The sequence below is a fragment of the Pristiophorus japonicus genome, chromosome 2 (assembly GCF_044704955.1).
Source record: "Pristiophorus japonicus isolate sPriJap1 chromosome 2, sPriJap1.hap1, whole genome shotgun sequence".
Lineage (NCBI taxonomy): Eukaryota > Metazoa > Chordata > Chondrichthyes > Pristiophoridae > Pristiophorus > Pristiophorus japonicus.
The window spans coordinates 296,173,159-296,200,605 of record NC_091978.1 but is presented as its reverse complement, the minus strand read 5'-3'; the positions used below and the strand labels follow the sequence as shown (position 1 = coordinate 296,200,605).

The following is a 27,447-nucleotide window of genomic DNA, read 5'->3' as shown; positions in this document are numbered from 1 at the left end:
GAATTTAATTAATTATTTAAAACAAAAATGAAATTTTTAAGGGTCTAAAAATAAACTTACAAGATTTCAAATGTTTAAATTAGTTTTTATATGTATTTTTCTGTACTTTAAAAGTCTGACGCTGATAAAAAAAAAACATGCCTTACGCATGCTTTTATCAGTCGTAAGAATTTGAAGGACATTTGTGGGCAGGAGTTGGGCAAATAGCCCAACTCTCCGCCTAAGGAGGCCCTTTAGTTTCAGATGCGATGGATCTGTCAAGAAATTCCGGGTTTAGGCGCATACGACTCGTATATCTTGTACCCGCCCGTGGGGAGCGTGAATTCAGGCCCATTAAAAGTACTTAAGTTAGAAAGGTATTTTTGAGGTTAGCACACATCCAATAATTGCATATAGAATAATAAGGGAATCTGGTTGCTAAATAGAAACAATTATGTCTCTGGTGATCTTTATTGCACAGTTACATCAGAGAATGAGCAGTAGGATGTGCCTTTAAATAATAATTGTATTAAAGAGGCTTCTGCTTCTGCCACAGTACTGAACGGCTCTCGTCAAAGTCACAATTTACATCCTTTATGACTGTGACAAATGTAAAGTATCCCTCATCGTCCTTCTTGATTTGCCTGTAGCCTTTGACAGAGTTGACCACTCCATCCTTCTCCAACACTTCTCCATCGTTGTCCAGCTGGGTAGAACTGCACTCGCCTGGTTCCATTCTTATCTATCTAATCGTAGCCAGAGAATCACTTGCAATGGCTTCTCTTCCCACTCCTGCATCGTTACCTCTGATGACCCCCAAGGATCTATCATTGGACCTCTCCTAATTCTCATCTATATGCTGCCCTTTGGCGAAATCATCCGAAAACACGCCATCAATTTCCACATATACCCTGACAACACCCAGCTGTACCTCACCACCACTTCTCTTGACCCCTCCACGGTCTCTAAATTGTCAGACTGCTTGCCCGACATCCAGTTCTGGATGAGCAAAAATTTTCTCCAATTTAATTTTGGGAAGACTGAAGCCACTGTTTTCGGTCCCGACCACAAATTATTTTCCCTAGCTACTGTCTCCATCTCTCTCCCTGACATCTGTCTGAGGCTGAACCACACTATTTGCAACTTTGGTGTCATATTTGACCCTGAAATGAGCTTATGACCACATATCCGTAGCATAAATAAGACCACCTATTTCCACCTCCGTAACATTACCTGCCTCCACCCCTGCCTCCGCTCATCCGCTGCTGAAATTCTCACCTATACCTTTGTTACCTCTAGACTTGACTATTAAAATGCATTTCTGGCTGGCCTCCCCCGTTCTACCCTACGTAAACCTGAGGTCATCTGAAATTCGGCTGCCCATGTCCTAACTCACACCATGTCCCGCTCACCCATCAGCCCTGTGCTCGCTGACCTACATTGGTTCCTGGTTAAGCAACATCGATTTCAAAATTTTCAACCATGTTTTCAAATTCCTGACTGGCATCGCCCCTCCCTATCTCTGTAATCTTCTCCAGCTCCACAACCCCCCCGAGATATCTGCGTTCCTATAATCCTACTCTTTTGAGTACCCCTGATTATAATCGCTCAACCATTAGTTGCAATGCCTTCTGGTGCCTAGGTTTTAAGTTCTGGAATTCCCTACCTAAACATCTCTGCCTCTCTAGCTCTCTTTCCTCCTTTAAGATGTTCCTTAAAACCTACCTCTTTTCTGCCCTAATTTGTCCTTATGTAGCTCAGTGTCAAATTTTTTGTCTTGTAACTTTTTGTCTTTGTTTCTCTAGGTTAAAGGCGCTATATAAATACAAGTTATTGTTGTTGTTCTCCAGCCAGTTCTTGTGAAGGGTCTCACTCAAATCATTAACATATCTTTCTTATTCAGAAGCTGATCTACGCATGTTAGTTACTGCAAGATCCTCTTCTGCTATATCCATCACCTTTAAAGTGATCCTAGAAGCCAGTACATCTTTACCTCAGGGAAAGGGGCAGGGCTCTGCTGGAATGAATCAGCCATGCTCAGGAAGCATCCGTCCATGCAGCGCTCTTTCAGCACTGCACTGAAATGTCAATCTAGATCAAGTCCTAGAGTGGGGCTTAAACTCACAAGCTTGTTTCAGAAGTGACAGTGCTCGGCACTGACCCTGTCATAACATCTTGCCTGCCTGTTTGGGTGGATACTGACTATCTCATTGCACTATTTGATGTTGTCCTGGCTAACATTCCTTTTTCAAACAATACCAGCACCAAAACCAGATTGTCATTCATTTCATTTCTGTTTTGGAATCTTGCTGTGCACATAATGGGTGCTGCATATGCTTACATAACAACACTCTGCATTTCAAAGTAATCCACTGTATTTTTAGACATTTCTGAAAGAGGTTTGTGTGAACCACAAGGTCAGGTAAGCTTTATGCCAAGAATGTTGATCTAATAAACACTGGTCCGAGTGCCTTGAAATCATACCTGTGATATTAGCAACAATGTTAATACATTCTTATTAAATTCTTCGGTCTACAATTTTAACAAAGACATTAAATTGTTTACAATAAAGAAAAAACATAAAATCAGGAGCAGTTTTAAATTAAATTAAATCTCAGGAACCAGCTCCTTTTTGAAATGTGATTCTTTTTCCTCCATGTTTTAGTATACTTCAATAACAGAATGTCACTTTTGGCCAGAGCGGCATTATGTTGTCGATAAAGAGAAACTCAGTCACATTTTCTTGTTTTTCCTGGCCGTTTTTGATCAATGCCAATCAGGCGGACTTAAAGTAATAGTAAGACAAGATAGGTCCGTAAATGTCATAATCACATTCTGACAACCTAACACCATGTGACCTTTCCCAAAGGCCAGCTTGAACCAGTCTGACCATCAAAGGCTGATGAGCTTCGCACCAGTGGGCACAGAGGCAAAGGCTAGAACTGGATGGCCTGACCTTGTGAGGAATCTGTTAGAGGAAGTGAAGTGTGAGCCACACTACAAAATAGGCCATTCTACTGTTGATACAGTTTCACTGTGCTTGATATGTGCTTTCACTCCACTTATGGTGCACTGACATAAACATCGAACATTTTTGTAAGTTAAACATCACACCGCTAAATGATGCCATGCATATCCTAAGTTACAAACGATTCCAAATGCATTAGCTGCATTTTTGTCTGCACTGTGTTGGGACATTTAAAAAAAATGATGTTGTCTTTCCAGACCTAAAAGTCTCATTCATTTGGGATGAGACTCAATCATTTTGGTTTAGAAGTTCAGCCAATTTTGTGGCAGTTCACTCCCAAAAATAAACACAGCTCAATTTCTTTAAATAGGAGAAAGTGAGGGAGGCAGTAAGGGAAGAAAGGAACGAAGTTGGTACAGTGCCTTTCCAAATCTCATGAATTCCCACAGCTAATGGAATACCTTTATGAAGTTCAGTCTCTATTGTAATGTAGGAAACTGAAACATAGAAACATAGAAAATAGGAGCAGGAGTAGGCCATTCGGCCCTTTGAGCCTGCACCACCATTCAATAAGATCATGGCTGATCATTCAACCTCAGTATCCCTTTCCTGCTTTCTCTCCATACCCCTTGATCCCTTTAGCCGTAAGCCGTAACTCCCTTTTGAATATATCTAACAAACTGGCCTCAACAACTTTCTGTGGTAGAGAATTCCACAGGTTCACAATTCTCTGAGTGAAGAAGTTTCTCCTCATCTCAGTCCTAAATGGTTTACCCCTTATCCTTCGACTGTGACCCCTGATTCTGGACTTCCCCAACATCGGGAACATTCTTCCTGCATCTAACCTGTCAAATCCCGTAAGAATTTTATATGTTTCTATGAGATCCCCTCTCATTCTTCTAAATTCCAGTGAATATAAGCCTAGTCGATCCAGTCTTTCTTCATATGTCAGTCCTGCCATCTCGGGAATCAGTCTGGTGAACCTTCGCTGCACTCCCTCAATAGCAAGAATGTCCTTCCTCAGATTAGGAGACCAAAACTGCACACAATACTCAAGGTGTGGTCTCAACAAGGCCCTGTACAACTGCAGTAAGACCTCCCTGCTCCTATACTCAAATCCTCTCACTATGAAGGCCATTTGCCTTCTTTACTGCCTGCTGTACCTGCATGCCAACTTTCAATGACCGATGTACCATGACACCAAGATCTCGTTGCACATTCCCTTTTCCTAATCTGTCACCATTCACATAATATTCTGCCATCTTGTTTTTGCCACCAAAGTGGATAACCTCACATTTATCTACATTATACTGCATCTGCCATGCATTTGCCCACTCACCTAACCTGTCCAAGTCACCCTGCAGCCTCTTAGCATCCACCTCACAGCTCACAATGCCACCCAGCTTAGTGTCATCTGCAAATGTGGAGATATTACACTCAATTCCTTTGTCTAAATCATTAATGTATATTGTAAATAGCTGGGGTCCCAGCACTGACCTTTGCGGTACCCCACTAGTCACTGCCTGCCATTCTGAAAAGGACCCGTTTATTCCTACCCTTTGTTTCCTCTCTAACAACCAGTTCTCTATCCACATCAATACATTACCACTAATACCATGTGCTTTAATTTTGGACACTAATCTCTTGTGTGGCACCTTATCAAAAACCTTTTGAAAGTCCAAATACACCATATCCACTGGTTCTCCCTTGTCTACTCTATTAGTTACATCCTCAAAAAATTCCAGAAGATTTGTCAAGCATGATTTCCCTTTTATAAATCCATGCTGACTTGGACCGATTCTGTCACTGCTTTCCAAATGCGCTGCTATTACATCTTTAATAATTGATTCCAACATTTTCCCCACTACTGATGTCAGGCTAACCGGTCTATAATTCCCTGTTTTCCTTCTCCCTCCTTTTTTAAAAAGTGGAGTTTCATTAGCTACCCTCCAATCCATAGGAACTGATCTAGAGTCTGTAGAATGTTGGAAAATGACCACGAATGCATCCACTATTTCTAGGCCACTTCCTTAAGTACTCTGGGATGCAGACTATCAGGCCCTGGGGATTTATCGGCCTTCAATCCCATCAATTTCCCTAATACAATTTCCTGACTAATAAGGATTTCCTTTAGTTCCTCCTTCTCGCTAGACCCTCGGTCCCCTAGTATTTCCGGAAGGTTATTTGTGTCTTCCTTAGTGAAGACAGGACCAAAGTATTTGTTCAATTGGTCTGTCATGTCTTCGTTCCCCATTATAAATACACCTGATTCTGACTGCAAGGGACTTACATTTGTCTTCACTAATCTTTTTCTCTTCACATATCTATAGCAGCTTTTGCAATCAAGCTGAAGTTCAACAAAAAACTCGTGACTGAAAGAACAGATGGTGGGTGGAGAAAGCCCAGAAGATTCAGCAATTAGCCGACAACCGTGACGTGCGAGGATTCTTCACTGCAATCAAGACCACCTACAACCCAAGCACCCAAGGCCCCACCCCACTGCTGGCCAAGAATGGAGAGGTGCTCATCAAGGACAGCTGGAAGGAGCACTTCGAAGATCTCCTTAACCGAGACTCTACCTTTGACGCGAGTGTCCTCGACTCTATCCCGCAGCATGCTACCCGCCACCATCTCAACAAAACTCCAGCCCAGCACAAGGTAGAAAAGGCCATCTGACAGCTAAAGAACAACAATGCATCAGGAGCAGATGGAATCCCCTCCGAAGTACTAAAACATGGCGGAGAAGCACTATTGGCGTGAATACATGACCTCATTTATCTTATCTGGAAGGAGGAGAGAATGCCAGGAGATCTCAGAGATGCCGTAATCATGGCCATCTTCAAGAAAAGTGACAAGTCCGACTGCAGTAACTACAGAGGAATTTCCCTGCTGTCGACCACAGAGAAGGTCATCGCAAGAATCCTCCTCAATCGTCTTCTCCCTTTGCATGAAGAGCTCCTCCCAGAGTTGCAATGCAGATTCCGCCCACTAAGGGGCACAATGGACATGATCTTCACCGCACGGCAATTATAAGAGAAATACAGGGAACATGCCCTCACAAAGGCCTTCGACATTGTCAACTGCAAGAGATTATGGAGCGTCCTCCTCCATTTCGATTGCCCCAAAAAGTTCGATTGCTCCACAATGACATGCAAGCTGTGATCCTGACCAACGGATCCACCACAGACCCAATTCACGTTTGGACCGGGGTCATGCAAGGCTGTGTCACATCGCACCAATGCTCTTCTCGATCTTCCTTGCTGCAATGCTCCATCTCACCCTCAGCTAGCTCCCCGCAGAACAAACGGGAATCTGTACAACCTCCATCGCCTCCAGGCCAGATCCAAGGTCATCCCATCCTCCATCATCAAACTACAGTATGCAGATGACGCCTGCGTCTGCGCACACTCGGAGGCCGAGCACCAAGCCATCATCAACACCTTCACCGAGGCTTATGAGAGCATGGGTCTTACATTAAACATCTGTAAGAGAAAGGTTCTCTACCAACCTGCCCACACCACACAACACTGCCCCCTGGTTATCAAAATCCATGACAAGGCCTTGGACAATGTGGACTATTTTCCATACCTCGGGAGCCAAATGTCAACAAGGGCAGACATCGACAACAAGGTCCAACACCACCTTAAGTGTGCCAGTGCAGTCACCAGTGACAGCCCGTCAGATTAAAGTCTGGACAAATAGAGGCCCGCTATTGTCTCTACTCAAGAAATGTGTCCTGAATGGGGACTGGGCAGCCACGTACAGGGCATGCTCTGAGGAATTTAAATCATTTCATAGGCGCCAGGATGAACTCTCGATTCAGGCCGATTGCCTACTGTAGGGAAACCGCGTAGTCATGCCCCAGATGGGCAGAGAGGTGTTCATCAGAGAACTCCACAAGGAGCACCCGGGCATTGTCACGATGAAGGCAATTGCCAGGTCACACGTTTGGTGGCCAGGGATAGACGCAGATCTGGAACTTTGTGTTCGCAGGTGCAACATGTGTGCCTAGCTGGGCAATGCGCCCAGGGAAGCCCCCCTTAGCCCCTGGCCATGGCCCGCCAAGCCATGGTCACGCATCCATGTGGACTACGCAGGTCCTTTCATGGGAATAATGTTTTTGGTTGTAGTAGATGCCTACTCCAAATGGATCGAGTGTGACATTTTAAATTCAAGCACATCCTCTGCCACGGTAGAAAGTCTACGGGCAATGTTCACCGCCCACGGTCTATCGGACATCTTGGTCAGTGACAATGGCCCATGCTTCACAAGCACTGAATTCCAGGACTTCATGGCAGTCAATGGAATTAACCATGTCAGAACGGCACCGTTCAAGCCGGCCTCAAATGGCCAGGCAGAACGAGTAGTGCAGATAATCAAACAGGGGATGCTCAGAATCCAAGGGGGTTCCCTACAATGCCGCTTATCACGCCTCCTGTTGGCCTACAGATCCTGACCACACTCGCTCACAGGGGTTCCACCCGCAGAGCTGCTAATGAAAAGGACGCTCAAAACCCGGTTATCCCTTATACACCCCACCATGAAAGAAATTGTCGAGAGCAGGCGCCAGTCACAATATGACCACCATGACAGGAATGCGAGGGCGCGATGTATTGATGTAAATGACCCTGTTTTTGTCCTCAACTACGCTGCAGGGCCCAAATGGCTTGCAGGCAGGTGGTTGCCAAAGAGGGAAATAGGATTCTGGTAGCTAAACTTACCAATCGACAAATCTGCCGCAAACATGTGGATCAAACAAAAAGGAGGTTCAGCAACCTCATAGAAGAAGCAGAGGAAGAACACGATATAGAGTTCACTCCTCCACAGGTGACCGAACACAGGAACCAAAGGGAAGAGAGCCCAGTCACTGTGGGTAGTCCAGACAGGCCTGAGGCACCGCAAACAGCAGACACTCAAGCCAGCGCCCAACAACCGGAGCCCCAACTCAGGCGCTCTACAAGAGAGCGTAAACCACCAGAGAGACTCAACCTGTGATCCAAGTAAGACTTTGCTGGGGGGGGGGGTGATATCATGTATTCAACCAGCATTGTAACCCATGTGTCTGTGTCTCTCTCTCTCTCGCTCTGTGTCTCTCTCTCTCGCTCTGTCTCTCTCTCTCGCTCTGTCTCTCTCTCTGTCGCTCTGTCTCTCTCTCTCTCTCGCTCTGTCTCTCTCTCTGTCTCACTCTGTCTCTCTCTCTGTCTCGCTCTGTCTCTCTCTCTCGCTCTTGCTCTGTCTCTCTCTCTCGCTCTCGCTCTGTCTCTCTCCATTTTTTAACCAATAATGGAATTAAGATTAAGGGGGGAGGGCGGGTAAGTGGAGCTGAGTCCACGGCCAGATCAGCCATGATCTTGTTGAATGGCGGAACAGGTTCGAGGGGCTAGATGGCCTACTCCTGTTCCTAATTCTTATGTTCTTATGTTCTTATGTATAATCTGACCTAAGTTGTACACTGTGAGAACAATGACCATTACGTGGTGAACTTGTGGGAGACACTCCGAACCTGGACCTTCAGATATAAAAGGGGAAGCTCTACCCATTTCCATCACTTGAGTGCTTTGGAATAAAGGATAGGTCACAGACTGACCTTCTCTCAAGCATGGGCCTCGTGTGCTTTTATACTGTATCGTAAGGACGTATCAATAGGCATGCTCAAAATACACTTCAGATGCCTTGTTAGATCTGGAGGAACCCTTCAGTACGCAGCAGACAGGTTATCCAGAATCATCTTGTTCTACTGCTCCCTGAACAACATAGCGCAGCAGCGAAGATTAGCGCTGCATGAGGAACAAGGCTCTGAGCTCACAGCCTCTTCAGAGGAGGAGCAGGAGGTGTAGATCAGCTGGAAGATGAGGAGGAGCAGTAGCTGGAGGAACCTGTGATGTAGGTGGCACCACCATGCAAGCACATTGCTGCCCAGAGGCCAAGGATGGCCTCATCATGGCCAAATTTACTTACCTTTACGCATTACACCCATATGGCTGCCACATGTCTCGCCAAGTTGATAACACCCGACAGCCCGACCATAAAGCATTCCTATAATGGCTAATCCATTCTTTTCAGTCACCACCATTGCTGGAGGTAAAGTTAGGCCTGACCCTTCACTCCAACTAACTTAGCCACTTCTCATTGTGCACACAAATTTGTCCAAGAACGGAAAGTTTTGAAAATAAATAAATTGATGGTAAAGATTAAATTAATGAAAACTTCACAATAACATTGAACAAAATACCCAAGTGACTACCCTTGTGACTATTTGTGTTGTGTCTTTCTTTTATGCGTGCTTCTATGTGGTGCTACCCCTGTGGCTTCAGCAGAGATCGAGGCAGCCAGCTCACTTCCCTGCTGCGACTGCTTAGACACTTTTGGTGGATGTCCTCTGGTGTTTGAAGCCCTGCTGCTCCTCCTGTGACTGTGCAGGGGCAGACTCGGCCATCACTGTCCGGGGAGGCATGTGGGACTGAGACTGAGGGAGTGGCAATGGGGGAGAAGTGTGAATGCTTTGCAAGGAGCCCCACTTTGATGTCCCCTCTCACCATCACCCTCTCATGGGCCACCCACACTTACCTGCTAGCCAGGAGCTGGAGAGCACCTTGCTGCACATCAGGGGGTGATGAACGCCCAAATCTGCATTTATCTCTCCTGAAGAGGATGTCTCTGAGCCTCTGGAATCTATTCTCCATAGACACCATGTGATCCTGTGACTGGTGCATTAGCTGCTCCATGTAGGTGGTCATCTCTATCCATGAAGGAGCCTACAGTTTCCATTACCTGCAATATGGTGGTGCCCATGTTGAAGATGGGCTCCTCCATTCTCTAAATAGTGGCAGTCATCATGCATGCAAAACCTGTCATAGCCTCCTGCACTTGTTCCTGCAGCTCCAGGATCGCCCTCTTTGTGGATGGCCAGCGAGCCTCAGCATCTGCATGTGGCTGAGCAGAGCTGGGGGCGTCCTGCGCCCTCTGACGAGGAATCTCCACTGCTGTCCCTGTGTCCACCATCTGCTCTTGCTCACTTGTGATTTGTGAGACACCAGGTGACAACACAACACCAGTCTATGTAGCGAAAGACCCACCGAGGTGTGTGTATCTGTACTGGTGATGGGTGTGCTTATGTCTGGTGACGCTGTGCCCTCAGCTTCCTCCTGGACATTGTGGGGGGGTGAGGGGCGCGGGGAGGGGGAGAGGTGGGCTTTGATGGACCCGTGGGTGAGTAAAGAGCTGAGTTAGATATGTCATATGTACATTGGGCACAACACGATGCACATAATTATCATTCAGTGGCTGCTGACATCAGCCCCCATGTGAGTGACTGTTGTAGTCCATGTAGCTGAATGAAAAGTGATTCTGTCACCAGGTTGCTGGAATGTCCCGTTCTCTCCAAGTCCCAATTCTGGGTCCTCTGCCAGTTCTCTCCCTATCCCTCTTATTGTGGGCTCTCTTTTCCTGCAGGAGGGAAAGAAGAAATGGTTGAGTTAGAGTTATGGAATGAGTGTGACGAATGGATGGGTTACATGTGTAAAGGGTGACTATGATGGAGTCGGGTGGCAATTCCAAGTGGCCTCCTCAAATGTTGTTAGTTTGTATGATTGCAGTCGGATGAGGGTGAGTGTGAAGGGTGGCTAATAAGATTAGATGTGATAATGTAGATAGAGAGAGGGTGGAGGTGCAAGGTATGTTGGTGGGAGTAAGGATGTGCAGGAGTAGGGTTGGGAAGGCAGAGTGATGGGGATGTGATGAAAGGCACAGCAGGATGAAGATGAGTATGGCTTTGTATTCACCTTTCCTGATCTCACAAGAACGTTGAAGCGTTTGTGGCACTGCACGCACGTCATCCTCATGATGTCTCTGCTGTTCACCTCCTCAGCTATCTGGAGCCAGGCTCCTTTGCTTTTCTGGGGAGGTTTATTCCGCCCATTAGGAGTGAAGAGGACCTCCTTGCATGCTCTGATTCCCTCCACAAGCATATGGAGGGAGTCATTGGAGAACCTGGGTGCAGCCCTCTGTCTCAGTGCAGTCATCTCCGGTGGTATGTGCAGCATTGGGATTGAGAAGTGCACTGACTGCACACTCCTAGATGAACCTTCAAGTGCAATGTGGCCATGGTTGCTTTAAATATCCCGGCTAAATACGTGTCATCGATGATGTCACCAGACCTGCATCTTTTAATTGGGCTGGGCAACATGCAGGGCGGGCTTAACCGGCCCCATTGTCGCAAGATCATTCTGTGGAGTGGGATGGAGGTAGCAACGGGGTTGGGACTCGCAATGGCAGCCGCCTGCACCAGACCTGCCATGGTAAGGAAAATTCCAACCGTTATGTCTAAAACTTAACCAGGTACTTGTTTATACAGCTAGGGAGTTATCAGTCCACAGTTACTACCCAACAACGTAATTCCTGGAGAATCTGGTCTGGGTTAAATCTCTTACAAAAGAAGGCTTGTGGTAGATTGGAGCCTGCCTGGCAGGACCGTGAACACAAACTAAAAGCCTGTGGAATTGACAGCACAAACCAGCTAATAGAAGGTTGAACAGCAAAACAATTTATTTCACTTCAGTAAACGGTCAAAGGACAAGAATCTTTCCATTGACCTTTAATCATCTTTTTTAACATTCAAGTGGAAAGCAGATGCCAAATTATTGTTGGTATTTTGTTACATAATCTTTGACAAAATGCTGATGTACGAAATAAGTTCAAGTACCAGTTTAATTAAGTTTTTGAAAGTTTTTAGAATTTTTAAAACATTTTTAAAATGCAATTTCAATGGAAACGACTGAAAGAAGTTTCTGTGGCTGTGGCTTAGTTTTGACAGATTTTGTAGGTGTCTTCCCTTGCGCATCTGTATGCTATGCATCTGGCCTTCTTGATGTAATACGCTGTGCAACACCGAAGAGGGAGTCTACCGTGTGGGGCCTTGCACAAGGTAAGTTTGTATTCTTTTCGTAGGTCAGCGGTGTACTCCACAGCTATGCCACCGACTGCAAATTTTGGGCCGTTGATAAACTTGCAGGATGGGCGTGTAATTGGCAAATTAATTTCAATATAGATACTTGTGAGGTGGTGCATTGGGTAGAAAGAATAAGGAGGCCACTGAAAGGTCAAACTTCACGGAGAACCCCGCCCCCCCTACCCCCAGTGTTTGGACTCATTTGAAAGGAAATTTAATTTGCGACTATCTACCGGAATGTTTGGAATCCTAAATTGCTTATGGAAGAAAATACGAACTTTAATTGAATTTTGGACTTTTGCAAGACAAATTCAAGTCTGTGGCTAGGCCTAAAGAACGAAAGAAATCAACTTGATTATTGGAACTGCCTGGGTATTGGGACTAAAATAAATTGTCTAGAGGACTGGATACTCACAAACCCTTCTCCACCAGAGGCATTTAAATTACAACAATAACTCAGAGATGGCCAGCCATCAAATTAAACCGAGAACAGCCATCTTCAACATGAATAAGAACAAAAGGGCCCAATACAGCCTGTATGCGAAAACCAAGCACAAAAAGACATTGCAATTACCAAGCTAATATTTCCATCAGGAAACATTCTTCCTGCATCCAACCTGTCCAAACCCATCAGAATTTTTACTGGAATTCTTTGAGGATATAACGAGCATGGTGGATAGAGGTGTACCGATGGATGTCGTGTATTTAGATTTCCAAAAGGCATTCGATAAGGTGCCACACAAAAGGTTACTGCAAAAGATAAAGGTACGCGGAGTCAGAGGAAATGTATTAGCATGTATAGAGAATTGGCTGGCTAACAGAAAGTAGAGTGTCGGGATAAATGGGTCCTTTTCGGGTTGGAAATCAGTGGTTAGTGGTGTGCCACAGGGATCGGTGCTGGGACCACAACTGTTTACAATATACAATTTGTCCAGGATCTGTGAGCATGATACTCGCTCCACAGAGGAAATTGCATTGACATCGTCCCATTTCCAGTTCATGACAGCAAGCCAACTCCTCCCCAGTAGTGCGGGACCGTCCCCCGGGACAACCCAGAGTGGCAACCTGTTCTCCGAATCTTTGTGGGTCACGACTACCGTGGTGCTGCCTAGTACCGGAATGATCTGCTTTGTGTATGTCCGTAGCTGTGCGTCAATCGGCGATAATTTTGGCCTCCTGGCCTTGGACGCCCACAACTTTTTGAACTGTTTGATACACATCAGGGACTGGCTGGCCCCCGTGTCTAGCTCCATTGATACTGGGATGCCATTGAGGAGCACTTTCATCAGTTACCGGACGCGACCCCACTCACTCACCGGGGTTCCCCCAGCAGAATTGTTAATGAAGAGAGCCCTTAAAACCAGGTTCTCCCTAGTCCACCCGGATCTTAATGATCATCGTGGAAACCCGGCGACACCGGCAGAATATGTTCCACGATCGCGCGGCTGTTTCACGTGACATTAATGTGAACGACCCTGTGTTTGTCCTAAATTATGGTCATGGTCCCAAGTGGGTTGCTGACACTGTTTTGGCCAAGGAAGGGAATAGGGTGTTTATAATCAAACTGTTAAATGGCAAAACATGCAGAAAGCATTTAGATCAGACCAAATTGTTATTTACTGACAACCAGGATCGATTTGAAGAGGACATCACCATCGACGATCCACCAACACACACCCAACCAGCAATTGACCTCGCTGTCAATCACGAGGATAAACCCACCGTTCCTGACAGTCCGGTCAGACCAGCCACGGTGCAGTGCAGCAATGATCCGACCAACTCACACACACCAGGGTTTGAACTTAGACGATCAACCAGGGAGCGAAGGGCTCCGGATCACCTCAACTTGTAAATAACTTGTACCGATGACTTTGGGCGGCGGGTGGGGGGAGTGATGATATTTATGTAACTATGTAATACTTGCCACCAGAGGGCGCGATTGTTGGAGTCCTAATGGTCACCTGCACACATGTGCAGGGCCAGTATAAAAGGTTGGCTGCCATGTTGTTCAGGCACTCTGGAGTTGTAATAAAGAAGACTAAGGTCACACTAAGTTTAGCTCACAGTACTCAGCCTCATGGAGTTCTTCTATACACAACAGAGAGGGGGAGAGAGAAAGAGAGATACTGAGGGGGGAAGTGAGAGAGAGACTGGGGAGGGGGAGAGAAACTGGTGGGAGAGTGAGCGACTGGGGAGAGGGAGAGAGAGAGAGACTTGGAGGTGGGGGTGTAGAGAGAACATGACAGGGGAGGGTGGGGGAGAGAGACAGCGACCGGGAAGGGGGAGAGAGAGGGGCAGAGAGAGAAAGAGACTGCGGGGGAGAGAGAGTGAGAGAGACTGGTGAGCAGGAGAGAGACTAGGGAGAGCATGAGAGAAACTGGGGGGAAAGAGAGAGAGAGAAACCGGGGAGGTGGAGAGAAACTGGGGGAAGAGTGAGAGAGACGAGGGAGGGGGAGGGAGACTGAGGGGAGAGAGAGAGAAACTGGGGACAGAAAGACAGAGAGTGAGAGAGACTGCGGAGGGGGTGAGAGACAAAGACTGGGGCAGTATGAGAGGGACTGCGGGGAGTGATAGACTAGTGAGGGGGAGAGAGAGAATGACTAGGTTAGAGTGTGAGAAACTAGGGAATGGGAGAGAGTGAGATACTGGGGAGGGGAATAGAGAGACTTGGGAGGGAGAGAGAGACTGGCGGGGGAGAGAGAGAGAGACTGGTGAGGGGGAGAGAGGCTGGGAGAAGAGTGAGAGAGACTGGGGAGGTGGAGACATCGAGGAGGCGTGGCTTGTGCAGCTGCAGCAGGGGCAAACGGCAACTAAGAAGTAGAAAGAAATCAAAAGGTGATGTCACAGCCAAGGGGGTAAGTGATTGGCTGGTGATTGGTGAGTAGTTTTTCTTTTCTTTATCAGTAAGTAACATTTAGCATTGTTGTTGCCAAATTAAGCGAATCTAAGGGTTAAGTCATGGCAGGAGACATGTTATGCTCCTCCTGTAATATGTGGGAAGTCAGGGACACTTCCGGTGTCCCTGACGACTACATGTTCGGGAAGTGCATCTGCCTGCAGCTCCTGACAGACCGCATTGCAGCACTGGGGCTGCGGGTGGACTCACTCTGGAGCATCCATGATACTGAGGTTGACGTTTAGTGAGTTGGTCTTACCGCAGGTAAAGGATACACAGCCAGATATGGAATGGGTGACCAACAGGAAGAGCAGTACAAGGAAGGTAGTGAACGGGTCCCCTGCAGGCATCCCCCTGCAAAACAGATACACCGCTTTGGGTACTGTTGAAGGGGATGACTCATCAGAGGAGGGCAGCAGCAGCCAAGTTCATGTCACCGTGGTGCAAGGGTTAAGGATGTCTCGGAGCGGGTGCAGGACATTCTGAAAAGGGAGGGTGAACAGCCAGTTGTCGTGGTGTATATAGGTACCAAAGATATAGGTAAAAAACAGAATGAGGTCCTACGAGACGAATTTAGGGAGCTAGGAGCTAAATTAAAAAAGAAGGACCTCAAAAGTAGTAATCTCAGGATTGCTACCAGTGCCACGTGCTAGTCAGAGTAGGAATCGCAGGATAGCTCAGATGAATACGTGGCTTGAAGAGTGGTGCAAGAGGGGGGATTCAACTTCCTGGGACATTGGAACCGGTTCTGGGGGAGGTGGGACCAGTACAAACCGGACGGTCTTCACCTGGGCAGGACCGGAACCAATGTCCTAGTGGGAGTGTGTGCTAGGGCTGTTGGGGAGGAGTTAAACTAAAATGGCAGGGGGATGGGAACCTATGCAGGGAGGCAGAGGGAAGTAGAATGGAGGCAGAAGCAAAAGATGGAAAGAAGAAAAGTAAAAGTGGAGGGCAGAGAAACTTAAGCGAAAAAGCAAAAAGGACCACATTGCAGCAAAATTCTAAAGGGGCAAAGTGTGTTAGAAAGACAAGCCTGAAGGCTCTGTGCCTCAATGTGAGGAGTATTCAGAATAAGGTGGACGAATTAACTGCAAAGATAGCAGTTAACGGTTATGATGTAATTGGCATAACGGAGACATGGCTCCAGGGTGACCAAGGCTGGGAACTCAACATCCAGAGGTATTCAACATTTAGGAAGCATAGACAGAAAGGAAAAGGAGGCCGGTGGCATTGCTGGTTAAAGAGGAAATTAATGCAATAGTAAGGAAGGACATTAGCTTGGATGATGTGGGATCGGTATGGGTGGAACTATGGAATACCAAAGGGCAGAAAATGCTAGTGGGAGTTGTGTATAGATGGAGGAGGATTTCTTGGAGTGTATTAGGGATGGTTTTCGAGACCAAATGTCAAGGAACCAACTAGGGAGCTGGCCATCCTAGACTGGGTGACGTGTAATGAGAAAGGACTCATTAGCAATCTTGTTGTGCGAGGCCCCTTGGGGAAGAGTGACCATAAAATGGTACAATTCTTTATTAAGATGGAGAGTGACACAGTTAATTCAGAAACTAGGGTCCTAAACTTAAGGAAAGCTAACTTCGATGGTTTGAGGCGTGAATTGGCTAGAATAGACTGGCAAATGATACTTAAAGGGTTGACGGTGGATAGGCAATGGCAAACATTTAAAAATGACATGGATGAACTTCAGCAATTGTACATCCCTGTCTGGATTAAAAATCAAATGGGGAAGGTGGCTCAACCGTGGCTAACAAGGGAAATATAGATATGTGAAGAGAAAAAGATTAGTGAAGACAAACGTAGGTCCCTTGCAGTCAGAATCAGATGAATTTATAATGGGGAACAAAGAAACGGCAAACCAATTGAACAAATACTTCTGTCCTGTCTTCACGAAGGAAGACACAAATAACCTTGAGGAAGTACTAGAGGACCGAGTGTCTAGTGAGAATGAGGAACTGAAGGATATCCTTATTAGGCGGGAAATTGTGTTAGGGAAATTGATGGGATTGAAGGCCGATAAATCCTCGGGGCCTGATCGACTGCATCCCAGAGTACTTAAGGAACCGGCCCTAGAAATAGTGGATGCATTGGTGATCATTTTCCAACAGTCTATCGACTCTGGATTAGTTCCTATGGACTGGAAGGTAGCTAATGTAACACCACTTTTTAAAAAGGGAGGGAGAGAAAAAGCGGGTCATTATGGACCAGTTAGCCTGTTGGAATAAATTATTAAGGATGAAATAGCGGCACATTTGGAAAGCAGTGACAGGATCGGTCCAAGTCAGTATGGATTTATGAAGGGGAAATCATGCTTGACAAACCTTCTGGAATTTTTGAGGACGTAACTAGTAGAGTGGACAAGGGAGAACCAGTGGATGTGGTGTATTTGGACTTTCAAAAGGCTTTTCACAAGGTGCCACACAAGAGATTGGTGTGCAAAATCAAAGCACATGGTACTGGGGGTAATATTCTGACGTGGATAGAGAACTAGTTGGCAGACAGGAAGCAGAGAGTCAGGATAAACGGGTCCTTTTCAGAATGGCAGGCAGTGACTAGTGGAGTGCCGCAGAGCTCAGTGCTGGGACCCCAGCTCTTTACCATATACATTAATGATTTAGATGAAGGAATTGAGTGTAATATCTCCAAGTTTGCAGATGACACTAAACTTGGTGGCTGTGTGAGCTGTGAGGGGGATGCTAAGAGGCTGCAGGGTGACTTGGACAGGTTAGGTGAGTGGGCAAATGCATGGCAGATGCAGTATAATGTGGATAAATGTGAGGTAATCCTCTTTGGGGGCAAAAACGCGAAGACAGAATATTATCTGAATGGCGGAAGATTAGGAAAAGGGGAGGTGCAACGAGACCTGAGTGTCATGGTTCATCAGTCATTGAAAGTTGGCATACAGGTACAGCAGGCGGTGAAGAAGGCAAATGGTATGTTGGCCTTCATAGCTAGGGGATTTGAGTATAGGAGTAGGGAGGTCTTACTGCAGTTGTACAGGGCCTTGGTGAGACCTCACCTGGAATATTGTGTTCAGTTTTGGTCTCCTAATCTGAGGAAGGACGTTCTTGCTATTGAGGGAGTGCAGTGAAGGTTTACCAGACTGATTCGCGGGATGGCTGGACTGACATATGAGGAGAGACTGGATCAACTGGGCCTTTATACATTGGAGTTTTGAAGGATGAGAGGGGATCTCATAGAAACATATAAGATTCTGACGGGACGGGACAGGTTAGATGCGTGTAGAATGTTCCCGATGTTGGGGAAGTCCAGTACCAGGGGACACAGTCTTAGGATAAGGGGTAGGCCATTTAGGACTGAGATGAAGAGAAACTTCTTCACTCAGAGAGTTGTTAACCTGTGGAATTCCCTAACGCAGAGAGTTGTTGATGCCAGTTTATTGGATATATTCAAAATGGAGTTAGATATGGCCCTTACGGCTAAGGGGATCAAGGGGTATGGAGAGAAAGCAGGAAAGGGGTATTGAGGTGAATGATCAGCCATGATCTTATTGAATGGTGGTGCTGGCTCGAAGGGCCGAATGGCCTACTCCTGCACCTATTTTCTATGTTTCTATGTTTCACCTCTTTTCCTTACATATATACTTATCATTACACAGATGCTGCTCTAAATTACTCACTAGACATACTTAAATTCATATTGTAATATATATGTACATCTGTCACCCGTCTGCGGGTGGCCAGGTTAATTCCTGTCTTCTTTTTTTCTTTCTTCTTTTGCCTCTGGGTATCCAGCGGGACCGGTAGTAAGTTGGCCTGCACCGCAGGACACAGAGTGTCCTGACCGGACGTGGGTTTGAGCTGGAGACCACGTTGTCTTTGGCCCTGGTGTGCGGGAAGTCCTTCTTAAGGCTCTGGCGTCCGAGTCGCAAATGATTGGGGGGACAGATCCTCCAATAACACAGTCCACCGCCCCTCTAGGTGCAGTCTATGAGTCTGCCACGTCCCCTGTGGGATTTCCACAGTCTGGGTCTGCTCGCTGGGGGTCCCTGTCTTTAGTACGGTTTACAGTTTTTGGTTGTCCCTTACATTTAGCTGCTGCCCCCGGGTTGAAAAGTTTGCACTGATTTATGTGGAACCACTTTGTTAGGCGGGGCAATTTTATGGCATAGACCATCGGACTTGCCTTGTCGACAATGTGGTACGGTCCCATGTACAGTGCCTCAAAGACCCCTACTCGGGTAGTTCCTCACCATAACCTGGTCCCCTATCTCCCATTCGTGGTGTTTGCGGGGCTCTAGCAGCAGTCGGTTGCTCCAATGCTGTTTTCCCATGTTGTTTGCAGCCTGCCAGTGAATCTGTTTAAGGTGTTCAAACAGATTCCTGACAAAGCTGTCCCAGTTCGCTTCCCTGAGCTGACCTTCCATGAGTACCGGGGCTAACACATGGGTGGGGGTTCGTATGGCTCCCCCGGTCATGAGCTCGTACGGGGAGTACCCTGTGCTTTTTGACTGGCTGGCCCGGATCCCCATGAGGACCAGTGGTAGGACCTCTACCCACCCCTTGGGTGAGTCCCTTGTCTCTTTGCGCAGCCTTTCTTTGATAGTGCAGTTTAAACTCTCCACAGGCCCGGATGTCTGCGGGTTGTGGGCGACATGCCATTTTCCTTTGATGCCGAGTACCGTAAGGGTCTCCTGCATCACCTGCCCAGTGAAGTGATTCCTTTGGTTGGACTCCACGTATTGTGGTAGTCCCCATCGGGAGAACACTTCTCTGACTGGGATCCTGGCTGTTCCCAGGGCAGTGGCTGTTCGGCATGGGAAGGCTTCCAACCATTTGGTGAATACATCCACCAATACTAGGCAGTACTTGTAGCCCCCTGGGCAGTGGGTAGGGGCCCGATGTAATCGATCTGGATCGATTGCCAGGGTCCCTCTCGCCTCCTGATATGTCCCATCGACAACTTTCTTTTCTGGGGGTCGGGGTTGTTGGCCGCGCACACCAGACAGCTAGCATGAACTCACGGACATCTTCTCTGAGTCCTGGCCACCACCCTGCCTGTTCCACTCATTGCCAAGTGGTCTCAGGTCCGGGGTGTCCTGCTCCTGGACCCTCGTGGGCCAGCTGGAGGAATTCCCTCCGGTGTTGTTGCGTTACTACTCATTTCTCCCCCCTGGACAGCATGCCTTCTTTAATGGCAATTGCTGCGATGCCGTACGAGCCATCTATCCTTTCCCCTTTAGCTAGCATGTTGAGGATGGAGTCTTGGGTCTGGACCGTTTTTAGATCCGGGGGCAAAGCTATCTCTGCCTTCCCTGCCGTCCCAATCCTGCCCCAAACCGTTGAAATGGGTCCTCGGTTGTACGGATCCCAGAGCTTGCCCATGTGGACCCCTTGCTTGGCCAACATGTCAGTCTGCTGGTTTCCCTCGCTACGGGGTTCTGTAGTGGAATGTGCCTTCACTTTATGTATATAGATATTCCCTTCCTCCCCTACGGCTTTCATGATCTTTTCCAGTCGGGGCTTAATTGCCAGGTCTGCGGATGTGTATCTGCGGCGGGACCAAATAGCCAGTTACTCCGTATATGAATTGCATGTGAACATACTGTCCGAGCAAATTGTGTGGAAATTCTATGGAACACCGGTGGGCTGTCCCTGGATAAATCATGTTGGCTGCGAGTCTTGGCTCACAAAGACCCTTTACTCTTAGCTCCATTTGAGAGAGGAGCAGGGTCAAGCGAGCAATGCGGGCACTGTTCACTGTCCCATCCTTAATTCTCCCATCCAGGAGCATTTGGATGAGCTTATGGTGGGTAAGGAGTGTGATAGGGGAACGCCCCTGTGAAGATCAATGATCTTTTCACAGCCCAGTGAGGTGCTAGGAGGTGCCGCTCACAGTTGGTGTATCCCTCCTCCATGTCCATGAGTATCCTGGAGGAGTAGACCACTGGTCTCAACTGGCCGTGTCGCTCTTGGAGCAGTACTGCACTCAGGCTGTCCCCACTGGCTGCTACCTCCAGGAAAAACTCTTCACCCCCATCTGTGGCCCCTGGAGCTGGCACAGTCTGCAGGTCTTTCTTGAGTTGGATAAATGCTGCCTTGCAACCTTTGTCCCATTCCCACTCCACTCCCTTGTGTCGGAGTCGGAGCAGAGGGGCTGCGGTGGCTGCATAATCCTCAATGAAATCTCTGCAGTACCCGGTTAGCCCTCGAAAAGATCTTACTCCTGTCACTGTCTTGGGGACTGAGCATAATGGGAGACAAGGGGGTCTGCAGGGAGCCGTCAGTCAAGCGTTTCATGATATTGAATACAGATGATCAGCTGGTCACAGTAATGCTGATGCTATGTCTAGATTGCCTTCCCCATCACAAGTTACACCCGATAGGGGAGAAGTGTTTTATTTTTCATACATTGATGAACAGCCAGTCACAGCTGAAGAGATTGGTAGAGCAACTAAACGTGACCCAGTGATGTCAAAGTTGTATGATTATATTGCAAATGGATGGCCAAACCATGGAACAGGCAAAGATATTCATCCATTCTTCATTCGAAGGAATGAATTATCAGTCGATAAAGATTGTATCATGTGGGGTGCAAGAGTGGTTATACCAAATATATTCAAGTCCAAATTATTAGGAGACCTCCATGACCAGCACCTGGGAATGTGCTTGACCAAGAGTTCTGCACGCAGTTATTTATGGTGGCCAGGTCTTGATAAAGATATAGCGTACATCGTGAGTCAGTGTGCGACATATCAATCGATAAGCAAGCAACCACCACCAGTACCATTACAGCCATGGAAATGGCCTCCCAGGGTGTGGCAAAGGCTACATATTGATTTTGCTGAGTTAGAAGGACAACAATTGATCATTGTGATTGATAGTCATTCGAAGTGAGTTGAGGTGTTTCCAATGTGGAAAATAACAACAAGTAAAACACTGGACATTTTGCGAAGTTTATTTTCTTCATTTGGCCTCCCAGAAGAAATTGTTTCGGATAATGGACCCAACTTCGTTACGAAGAATTTGCACAATTCACGAGCAAAAATGGGGTGAAACATACCAAGGTTCCACCGTACCACCCTGCTTCGAAGAGCGCACTGTACAAATTGTAAAACATGCCCTCATAAAACAAATGTTAGATCTAAATCCAAGGAAACAATAGTTGTCATTGGATCACAAATTGGCTAATTTTCTAATTTCGTATCATAATACTCCTCACACAACTACTGGTAGAACATCTGCAGAGTTGTTTCTCAAATGGCAGCCACGAACCAGATTCTCGTTGTTAAAACCAAATTTGGCACCGTCCATACAAGAGACACAATTAAGACATAAGAGAATCATGATAGAGGTAGAGTAAAAGAGAGAAGTGTGAAATTAAACCAGAAGATGAGAGTGAAGAACCATCATCATAAATGGTTAAAGTGGTTACTGGGAAGTGTGGTGAAGATTTGTGGTCCGCGCACATATTTGGTAAAGATGTTTGATAATGGACAGGTTAGGTTTGTTCACATTGATGATATTTTACCTACAGACATGGAAGGAGTTGAAGGTGGGAATGATTCACTTATTTCTGACTCATCAGATAGTTTTGATACACCAGTAGCATGTCCTACATCCAATATACTGGACACAAATCCAGGAGAAAATCAGAATGTAGTCTGAGTCTGAGTCAGGAAAATAAACAGTCTGAACTTATAGTGAGTTCAAATGAAAATCAAGGAAATTCCGTGGAGAAAAATGTTCCTCAGGATGAGCCTTGAAGGAGTTTAGATTCAACACTATGTTTGGAAGGTTCTGTTCGAGAGTGAAGGTATCCTCTTCGAAACAGAAAACAAGTGGTTAAGTTAAATTTGTAAATATGGAAAAAATAAGTCTATATCCTGTGTTATGTATAAACATACAAGTTATGTATGATGTTGTTATAATAACTTCTTCATTAAGGAGGGAGAAGTGTAATGTCTGTAAGCTTGTGATGTTTGTAGCTCCACACTGTGGATATGGACGTATTGTGTACTGCATCTACAGAGTTAATAATTAAACAGAAGCAACAGGTTCCAGAGACTTCCGAGAGCTGCCTGCCATGTTAGAAAGCTGTGTGTGCTTGTGCTCTGTGAATAAATCACAATCTTATCAAAACATATAAGATAATGAGGGGGCTTGACAAGGTGGATGCAGAGAGGATATTTCCACTCATAGAGGAAACTAAAACTTGGGGACATAGTCTTAGAATAAGGGGCTGGCCAGTTAAAACTGAGATGAGGAGAAATTTCTATGGAATTCTCTGCCCCAGAGAGCTGTGGAGGCTGGGTCATTCAATATATTTAAGGCGGAGATAGATATATTTTTGAGCGATAAAGCAGTAAAGGGTTAAGGTGAGCGGGTAGGGAAGTCGAGCTGAGTCCATGACCAGATCAGCCATGATCTTATTGAATGGTGGAGCAGGCTCCTATTTCTTAAGTTCTTATGTTCTTATGTTACCAAATAACTAGACAGTCAAAGGAGACTTCAGCTATGCACACACATTACTGAGCTGATTATACAGCAGATAACAAAAGCCAAGACATTGTTCCTGGCACACTATTGGAAGTTTTTGGGAGTAATAAAATCAGATAGTTTACACATCATTTTGCTATTTGCAGGCTGTGAGCACAAATGTGGGCTCCACCTCCCACGCTGCAGACCAACCAATGAAAAGAGATAAGCATTAGGCTTGCTAATTACCAGTGTCCTGCAAATAAAGGCAGCTGATCAGCTAAACTAGTTGTGGAAATACAAGTAGTTTACTGAGAAAATGTATGTAGAATAGGGTGGTGCAGAACGAGAGAAGGCAGGTTACTGGCCAGGTGCTGCAAACTCTACTACAAGATGTCGAAGAGGGGATATACATACTTTATGGGACTAATGACCTCACCCACGAATCCCCACCCCCAAAGTGATGGGTGTATCAAGCATTGACAGAGGTGGCAGAAAGCAGGCAACACCCCATCAGTCACCAAGCTCACATAGGTGGTGACTCAGATGAAGAGCATCTTGCAATGCACAGCCCAAGCAGTTCAAGGACCAATTGAATCTTAACAGGCGGTCAGTGGAATCCTGCACTCAGTAAGGACACTTACTCCTTCCACAAGGCAATCACTTGGATGGATTTGTAGGTTAATTGTCACACATCGGAATCAAAGAACAGGCACCAAGTGGCAACCTCATGCTAAGTCAAGCTGCCAACATTCGCTGAAATAATTGGCCATAATGGCCTGATGTCATATTCAGGCGGGCCTGTAAATGGGTGAGCAGCTTGCCCATCTGAGACAAGCATGAGACTGTTTAAATATGCAAAACATAGAATCATAAAATTTTACAGCACAGAAGGAGGAAATTTCGGCCCATAGTGTCTGCGCCGGCCAACAAAGGGCTAGCCAGCCTAATCCCACTTTCCAGCTCTTGGTCCATAGCCCTGTAGGTTACGGCACTTCAAGTGCACATCCATGTACTCTTTAAATGTGGTGAGGGTTTCTGCCTCTACCATCCTTTCAGGCAGTGTGTTCCAGACTCCACCGCCATCTGGGTGAAGAAATTTCCTCTCAAATCCCCTCTAAACCTTCTACCAATTACTTTAAATCTATGCCCCCTGGTTGTTGACCCCTCTGCTAAGGGAAATAGGTCCATCCTATCCCCTCATAATTTTATACACCTCAATAAGGTCTCCCCTCAGCCTCCTCTGTTCCAAAGAAAATAACCACAGCCTATTCAATCGTTCCTCATTGTTAAAATTCTCCAGTCCAGGCAACATTCGCAAAAATCTTCTCTGTACCCTCTCCAGTGTAATCACATCTTTCCTATAATGTGGTGACCAGAACTGCACGCAGTACTCTAGCTGTGGCCTAACTCGTGTTTTCTATAGTTTAAGCATAACCTCCCTGCTCTTGTATTCTATGCCTCGGCTAATAAAGGCAAGTATTCCATATGCCTTCTTAGTCACCTTATCTACCTGGCATGCCACCTTCAGGAATCTGTGGACATGCACTCCAAGGTCCCTTTGTTCCTCTACATTTCTCAGTGACCTATCATTTAATGTGTATTCCCTTGCCTTGTTAGCCCTCCCCAAATGCATTACCTCACACTTCTCCGGGTTGAATTCCATTTGCCACTGTTCTGCCCACCTGACCAGTTCATTCATATCTTCCTGCAGTCTATAGCGTTCTTCTTCATTATCAAGCACACAGCCGATTTTAGTGTCATCTGCAAACTTCTTAATCATAACCCCTACATTCAAGTCTAAATCATTGATATATACCACAAAAAGCAAGGGACCCAGTACTGTATCCTGCGGAACCCCATTGGAAAGAGCCTACCAGTCACAAAAGCATCCATCAACCATTACCCTTTACTTCCTGCCTCTGAGCCAATTTTGGATCCAACTTGCCACTTTGCCAGGGATCCCATGGGCTTTTATTTTCATGACCGATCTGTCATTTGTGATCTTATCAAAAGCCTTGCTAAAATCCATATAGACTGCCCTCATTGACCCTCCTTGTTACCTCTTCAAAAAATGTTATTTGGTTGTAAATTTTCACCATTTTCTCCCTCTATCTTTATTGAACATTTGTCACCCAACACTCTCTCAAGTACATCTGCCTTCCCACGGCTTCCTTCAATTTCAAATGGTTGCCTCTAGCCTGAACCAAACTGGTGTTGATTTTCATCCCGCTAGAAAATTCTCCACGCAGGTCTGCCTCATCACCTGCTATGCCTTCCCTGCTCCATCAGGCTTGACTGCCTGCACCGACACTGGACCCCACCCTAATACTACTCCTCCATTGCCAGCTTTGTTGCAGCATCCTGAACCCCAGATTCCACCACAACTACTGCCTTTAGTTACCTTTGATGAAAAGGTTACTTTGGCATCCACTGGCAAAGCATGGCCCCACTCACCCAGCAGAAAGCAGGGTCCTGCTGCAACAGGCTCCATAGGGCAGCGACATTCTGCTTGATATAGCACAGCTTCCTCATGCACTGCTCCTCAGAGACTTCCAAGATATTAACTCTTTGCCTATAAAGCCTGAGGGCTGATTAAGGCCTTCTACGAGAAGCTGCCTGCCAACTGCTGTTTTCCAATAGTGCTGCTTGTCCTGGTTCTAGGCTGCTGCTGTTCCTCTTCCTCCAACTGTTCATCCATCCAAAGGAGTGGACATAAGAATATAAGAAATAGGAGCAGGATTCGGCCATTTGGCCCCTCGAGTCTGCTCCGCCATTTAATAAGATCATAACTGATCTGATCATGGACTCAGCTCCACTTCCCTGCCCACACCCTTTATTCCCTTATTGCTCAAAAGTATGGCTATCTCCGCCTTAAATACATTCAATGACCCAGCCTCCACAGCTCTCTGGGGCAGAGAATCCCACAGATTTACAACCCTCTGAGAGCAGAAATTCCTTCTCATCTCAGTTTTAAATGGATGGCCCCTTATTCTGTGACTATGCCCCCTAGTTTTAGTTTCCCCTATGAGTGGAAGTATCCTCTCTGCAACCACCTTGTTGAGCCCCCTCATTATCTAATATATTTCAATAAAATCACCTCTCATTCTTCTGAACTCCAATGAGTATAGACCCAACTTACTCAACCTATCTTCATAAGTCAACCCTCTAATCTCCGGAATCAACCAAGTGAACCTTCTCTGAAGCAAAACCAGAACCCATGATAAGTAGTGTGTGTTTAATGAGGGTAGGTGATGGAATCAAACTCTGAAAGATGCAAAGCAGAAGCTCAGAATCACCTGGGAAATGCACAACTCACAATGGCACACCGATCCTAATGACCTGAGTACCTGCAGGTAAGTGCCCCTTCCTGTCATGTCAGTTAGTTGGCGAAACCAATCTTTTACAAAAGCAAAATACTGCAGATGCTGGAATCTGAAATAAAAACAGAAAATGCTGGAAATCTCAGCAGGCCAGGCAGCATCTGTCAAGAGAAAAACAGAGTTAACATTTCAGGTCGATGACCCTTCGTCAGAACTGCCAAATGTTTGAAATGAACAAATTCTAAAGGAGCACTGAAAGGGGGAAGGGAATAAAGAACAAAAGGGAAGGTCTGTGATAGGATGGCAGACAGGAGATATTAGAGAGACAAAAGAGATGATGGGCTTACTTAAAATGGTAATGGCAGAAATGAGAAAAGATTAGTCTAGATAGGGTGTGAATGGCGGAATCATTATCAGCTGCCATGGCAGACAGAGAAGGGAGCCAAATATGGGCAGACGTTATGGTGTGACATTATTGAACTCTATGTTGAGTCCAGAAGGCTGTAAAGTGCTACTATCTTTTATTTAGTGGGTTTTCTGCTGGGCAGGACTTCTGACTCGTTCAGTTAAAATCGCCTGCGGGTCCAAAACATCGTCATTTGATCCTTATTTGAACTTATTCAGGAGGCACCCACCTCGTTTGTACCCTCTGTCAACTGCAGAGTGAAAATATTGTTCGGCGAGTTTCTGGACGGAACAGAGCGGTAGGTCAATTTTGCCCATTTTAACCGCTCTGTTCCCAGCGTTGGGTTAAAATCAAGGCCTATAATTAAAGGTAGCACATGTAACTGATTCTCGGTTGGTGAGATTGCAAATTCTGGCTATTCGGATCCTGGAACAGAGCAGTATGTTAGAGTGTATAATGCAGGGGTGATCTCTTC

At 46.2% G+C, this 27,447-nt stretch overlaps 1 protein-coding gene across 5 annotated transcripts in view; it reads right to left on the bottom strand.

Annotated features, from left to right (window-relative positions):
• The window catches only part of LOC139247335 (FRAS1-related extracellular matrix protein 2-like), a 531,243-nt gene that overhangs the window by 327,538 nt on the left and 176,258 nt on the right, over positions 1 to 27,447 (bottom strand). The gene's annotated exons all lie outside the window — the stretch shown is intronic.